The sequence below is a fragment of the Macrobrachium rosenbergii genome, unplaced genomic scaffold (assembly GCF_040412425.1).
Source record: "Macrobrachium rosenbergii isolate ZJJX-2024 unplaced genomic scaffold, ASM4041242v1 13875, whole genome shotgun sequence".
NCBI classification, from domain to species: domain Eukaryota; kingdom Metazoa; phylum Arthropoda; class Malacostraca; order Decapoda; family Palaemonidae; genus Macrobrachium; species Macrobrachium rosenbergii.
The window spans coordinates 3,964,424-3,971,375 of NW_027100719.1; positions in this window are offsets into that span (position 1 = coordinate 3,964,424).

A 6,952-nucleotide genomic window follows, 5' to 3' on the forward strand; every position below is an offset into this window, starting at 1 on the left:
GACTACAGTAGACTTCATTTTAACCCATGCGGCCAGCAAGTGAGGTATAAGTGGATATCGTCTTCCCTTATACAAATCACCCGTCGAACTCAGGTGTTTGTATTTGGAGACGATATTCACCACCTCTTATCACCGTGATTCATATTCATTCAGTAAGCTACAAACATCCTTTAATATCCAATTCGCTCTACCTCAGAAATAATATATTTTCATATATGTTACCGAAGGGGAATTTTTTTTTTTTAGTTGATAATAAATTCGTCATCTCGTGGGCTCGAACCAGCGAAGACAAGAACTCAGGACTACAGTGAACGCATTTTAACCCACGCGGCCAGCAAGTGAGGTATAAGTAGATATCGTCTTCCCCTATACAAATCACCCGTCGAACTCAGGTGTTTGTATTTGGAGACAATATTCACCCACCTCTGCCATGCTAACCACGTAGTGCATTTGTCGCACACAGCCATATTATGACTTTTTTTTATCACATCAGCGTGATTCATATTCAATCAGTAAGCTACAAACGTCCTTTAATATCCAATTCGCTCTACCTCGGAAATAATATATTTTCATATATGTTACCGAAGGGGAATTTTTTTTTTTTTTTTTAGTTGATATTAAATTCGTCCTCTCTTGGGCTCGAACCAGCGAAGACAAGAACTCAGGACTACAGTGGACGCATTTTAACCACGCGGCTGGAAGACCCTGACTTAAACAGACTTTGTCACTTATCAAAACTCTACACAGTATTCCAGTGCAGGCTGTGATGTAAGATTTTGCTACTCGTCAGAAATCACCCGTCGAACTCAGGTGTTTGTATTTGGAGATGATATTCACCCACCTCTGCCATGCTAACCACGTAGTGCGTTTGTCGCCCGCAGCCATATTATGACTTTTTTTTTATCTCATCACCGTGATTCATATTCAATCAGTAAGCTACAAAAGTCCTTTAATATCCAATTCGCTCTACCTCGGAAATAATATATTTTCATATATGTTACCGAAGAGGAATTGTTATTTTTTTTTTTAGTTGATAATAAATTCGTCATCTCGTGGGCTCGAACCAACGAAGACAAGAACTCAGGACTACAGTGGATGCACTTTAACCCACGCGGCCAGCAAGTGAGGTATAAGTGGATATCGTCTTCCCCTATACAAATCACCCGTCGAACTCAGGTGTTTGTATTTGGAGACGATATTCACCCACCTCTGCCATGCTAACCACGTAGTGCGTTTGTCGCACGCAGCCATATTATGACTTTTTTTATCACATCACCTTGATTCATATTCAATCAGTAAGCTACAAACGTCCTTTAATATCCAATTCGCTCTACCTCAGAAATAATATATTTTCATAAGTGTTACCGAAGGGGAATTTTTTTTTTTTTTAGTTGATAATAAATTCGTCATCTCGTGGGCTCGAACCAGCGAAGACAAGAACTCAGGACTACAGTGGACGCATTTTAACCCATGCAGCCAGCAAGTGAGGTATAAGTGAATATCGTCTTCCCTATACAAATCACCCGATCGAACTCAGGTGTTTGTATTTGGAGATGATATTCACCCACCTCTGCCATGCTAACCACGTAGTCGTTTGTCGTCGCAGCCATATTATGACTTTTTTATCACATCACCATGATTCATATTCAATCAGTAGCTACAAACATCCTTTAATATCAATTCGCTCTACCTCGGAAATAATATATTTTCATATATGTTTACCGTTACCGAAGAGATTTTTTTTTTTAGTTGATAATAAATTCGTCGTCGTGAGCTCGAACCAGCGAACAAGGACTCAGGACTACAGTGACCGCATTTTAACCCACGTGGCCAGCAAAGTGAGGTATAAGTGGATATCGTCTTCCCCTATACAAATCACCCGTCGAACTCAGGTGTTTGTATTTGGAGACGAAATTCACCCACCTCTGCCATGCTAACCACGTAGTGCGTTTGTTGCATGCAGCCATATTATGACTTTTTTTTTTTATCACATCACCATGATTCATATTCAATCAGTGAGCTACAAACGTCCTTTAATATCCAATTCGCTCTACCTCAGAAATAATATATTTTCATATATGTTACCGAAGAGAACTTTTTTTTTTTGATAATAAATTCATCGTCTCATGGGCTCGAGCCAGCGAAGACAAGTCTCCAAATACAAACACATGAGTTCAACGGGTGATTTGTATAGGGAAGACGATATCCACTTTTACCTCACTTGCTGGCGCTTGGTTAAAATCGTCCCACTGTAGTCCTGAGTTCTTGTCTTCGCAGGTTCGAGCCACGAGATGACGTAGATTAATTATCAACTAAAAAAAAAAATTCTTCGGTAACATATATATGAAAATATATTATTTCCGAGGTTGAGCGATCTGGATATTAAAGACGTTTGTAGCTTTTGATTGAACATGAATCACGGTGATGTGATAAAAAAATTCATAATATGGCTGCGTATGACAAATGCACTACGTGGTTAGCATGGCAAGAGGTGGGTGAATATCGTCTCCAAATACAAACATCTGAGTTCGACGTGGTGATTTGTATAGGGAAGACGATATCCACTTATACCTCACTTGCTGGCGCTAAGCAAAAATGCTTCCACTGTAGTCCTGAGTTCTTGTCTTCGCTGGTTCCAGCCCACGAGACGACGAATTTATTATCAACAAAAAAATTACCCTACGGTAACATATATGAAAATATATTATTTCGAGTAGAGCAAATTGATATTAAAGGACGTTTGTAGCTACTGATTGAATATGAATCACGGTGATGTGATAAAAAAGTCATAATATGGCTGCGTGCATAAACGCACTAACGTGGTTAGCATGGCAGAGGTGGTGAATATCGTCTCCAAATACAAACACCTGAGTTCGACGGATTTGTATAGGGAAGACGATATCCACTTATACCTCACTTGCTGGCCGCGTGGTTAAAATGCGTCCACTGTAGTCCTGAGTTCTTGTCTTCGCTGGTTCGAGCCCACGAGATGACGAATTTATTATGAACTAAAAAAAAAAACTCTCTTCGGTAACATATATGAAAATATATTATTTCCGAGGTAGAGCGAATTGGATATTAAAGGACGTTTGTAGCTTACTGATTGAATATGAATCACGGTGATGTGATAAAAAAGTCATAATATGGTGCGCGACAAACGCGCTACGTGGTTAGCATGGCAGAGATGGGTGAATATCGTCTCCAAATACAAACACCTGAGTTCGACGGGTGATTTGTATAAGGAAAGACGAAATCCACTTATACCTCACTTGCTGGCCGCGTGGGTTAAAATGCGTCGACTGTAGTCCTGAGTTCTTGTCTTCGCTGGTTCGAGCCCATGAGACGACAAATTTATTATCAACTAAAAAAAAAAAAAAAAATTCCCCTTCGGTAACATATATGAAAATATATTACTTCGAGGTAGAGCGAATTGATATTAAAGGACGTTTGTAGCTTACTGATTGAATATGAATCTACGGTGATGTGATAAAAAAGTCATAATATGGCTGCGTTAATAAACGATACGTGGTTAGCATGGCAGAGGTGGGTGAATATCGCTCCAAATACAAACACCTGAGTTCGACGTGTGATTTGTATAGGGGAAGACGATATCCACTTGTACCTCACTTGCTGGCCGCATGGGTTAAAATGAGTCCACTGTAGTCCTGAGTTCTTGTCTTCACTGGTTCGAGCCCACGAGACGACAAATTTATTATCAACTAAAAAAAAAAAAAATTCCCTTTCGGTAACATATATGAAAATTTATTATTTCCGAGGTAGAGCAAATTGGATATTAAAGGACGTTTGTAGCTTACTGATTGAATATGAATCACGGTGATGTGATAAAAAAAAGTCAGAATATGGCTGCGTGTGACAAACGCACTACGTGGTTAGCATGGCAGAGGTGGGTGAATAACGTCTCCAAATACAAACACCTGAGTTCGACGGGTGATTTGCATAGGGGAAGACAATATCCACTTATACCTAACTTGCTGGCCGCGTGGGTTAAAATGCATCCATTGTAGTCCTGAGTTCTTGTCTTCGCTGGTTCGAGCCCACGAGACGATGAATGTATTATCAACTAAAAAAAATTCCCCTTTGGTAACATATATGAAAATATATTATTTCCAAGTTAGAGCGAATTGGATATTAAAGGACGTTTGTAGCTTACTGATTGAATGTGAATCACGGTGATGTGATAAAAAAAAAGTCATAATATGGCTGCGTGCGACAAACGCACTACGTGGTTAGCATGGCAGAGGTGGGTGAATATCGTCTCCAAATACAAACCCCTGAGTTCAATGGGTGATTTGTATAGGGGAAGACGACATCCACTTATACCTCACTTGCTGGTCGCGTGGGTTAAAATGCGTCCACTGTAGTCCTGCGTTCTTGTCTTCGCTGGTTCGAGCCCACGAGACGACGAATTTATTATCAACTAAAAAAAAAAAAATTCCCTTTCGGTAACATATATGAAAATATATTATTTCCGAGGTAGAGCGAATTGGATGTTTAAGGACGTTTGTAGCCTACTGATTGAATATGAATCATGGTGATGTGATAAAAAAAAATCATAATATGGCTGCGTGCGACAAATGCACTATGTGGTTAGCATGGCAGAGGTGGGTGAATATCGTCTCCAAATACAAACACCTGAGTTCGACGGGGTGATTTGTATAGGGAAGACGATATCTACTTATACCTCACTTGCTGGCCGCGTGGGTTAAAATGCGTCCACTGTAGTCCTGAGTTCTTGTCTTCGCTGGTTCTTGTTTCCACGAGACGACAATTTATTATCAACTAAAAAAAAAAAAAAAAATTCCTTTGGTAACATATATGAAAATATATTATTTCGAGTAGAGCAATTGGATATTAAAGGACGTTTAGTAGCTTACTGACTGATTATATATATATATATATATATATATATATATATATATATATATATATATATATATATATATATATATATATATATATATATATATATATATATATATATATATATATATATATATATATATGTATATATATATATATATATATATATATATATATATATATATATATATATATATATATATATATATATATATATATATATATATATATGTATATATATATATATATATATATATATATATATATATATATATATATATATATATAAATCGAAAATTCGAGAAATTCGAGAAAAGTCTGTCAAAAAATTACGATATGCATCGGCTGCACTACGATCGGAAATGGCTTTCGATGCAAAGCGTTTTCCGTTTTGCAAGAGACAGTGTAAAACGTTTTTGTAGACACATGATGAGAATTCTTGTCATCGAGAATCATGATATAGGCCTTGTTTTTTGGGGGCTGGGTTGGGGAGGGCGTTGTGGAACGGCTGTCAATTTACGCTTCAAGTTTCCGGAGAGCCGATATAAAGGATGCCTGTTAAGAGACTAGTATTTTACGCGGAGTGACGGGCCAGCCAATCAGCGCTCTTGTTAATGTCAAGTGAAAGCCAATCACCGTTCTCATTATATGATCATTTTCCTGTAACAAATCTCGGTAACTGTGTTGTTGCTGAGGAAGACAATATGATAATACGTTAGTGACCGTGACGTAACAGGTGACGAGTAGATGATTCTTATTGCAGTGCTAGTGATCCAGAATGTGATGATGAACCCCCTTAGGCCACTAACAGCCCCACAAGTGTTGGAAAAATTTTCTACCCCATTCAGTTATGAACCTAGTGCAAGTGCCGGCGGTGGTTTTTAGCCTGTTAGACTTTCTATTGATGAAGCTGAACACCCTGTACAGCACGCAAAAAGGAAGAAGGGGCCTTAGGAGACCAGAATAGTTGGCCTGTCTTGTTATTCTTTATTAAGCCCCAGAAGTGGTAGCAAACGTGCTCCTGCATCTGTTTTGAAGCTAGTGTTAGTGCCAGTAGAGGTTCCCAATCTATTAGACACACTGTTTATGAAGCTGAACGCCCTGTACAGAGCGCAAAAGGAAGAAAGAGAGTTAATAGAACACAAAAGGGGTTTGTCCCACCAAAGCTTTGTGAAGACAGCCGATACCAAGGACTCTGTTCCGCCAAGAAAGTAAGTCCCCTTAAAACTGCCAGAAGGAGTGTTTTTCCATATCAGGGGTTGAGACTATTAATGCGATCGTCAAGGCTTCTTGGTCGTCAGATGACAGCAACATGCAGACAACATTTCCCAAAAAATATTCGCAGAGAACCCATCGAGAAGAAGCCATCTAAGGCCGATGAAAGCAAGAGATGTGGACATTGAGCTGCTCAGTTACCTCCAAGGGCAAGGAACCAACACTAGTGCTGCCTTGATCTTTATTTATGTAATAATAACGGCTGTGGGCACCCAGGTTCCTAGGGAAAGGTGGTCTCAGAGAGGAAGGTAATGATAGTGCCTGAGGTTAACGAACCTCAACACCAGTAAAATAACGGGTCGTCCATGAACACACAAACTTATACCAGCTTGTTCCAGACAGCACACCCGTAAAAACACCCGAACCGGCATTGTATGGAGTCTCATCTCAGTATTAAGGCAGTGTGTGAAACTCCTTGTTTATGGCCCTTGACTGTGGATGGATTAACGCAACTGACCGCTCTGCAGACGGAAGAAACGAGACAAGAACTCTAAGATTTCGGTGAGTAAAGCAATCTTTGGCCATTGACCATCTTTTCTCATTTCAGTGGATTTCATCCAGTAATGATGATTTTTGCGTTAATCACCATTATTCTTATCATTAGTCATCATTCACGTTTGTTAGTAATACTGTTAACATACTACATCTTTATATTTCAAATTTATTGAGGTTTATAAACTAGGGGTGACAATATTAACTTTTTATTCTTCCAATATCATCGTTATCTGCATCACTAATAATTTCTATGAGGTTTATTAGGATTATCATTAATATACTTGATGATATGTTTATTAAT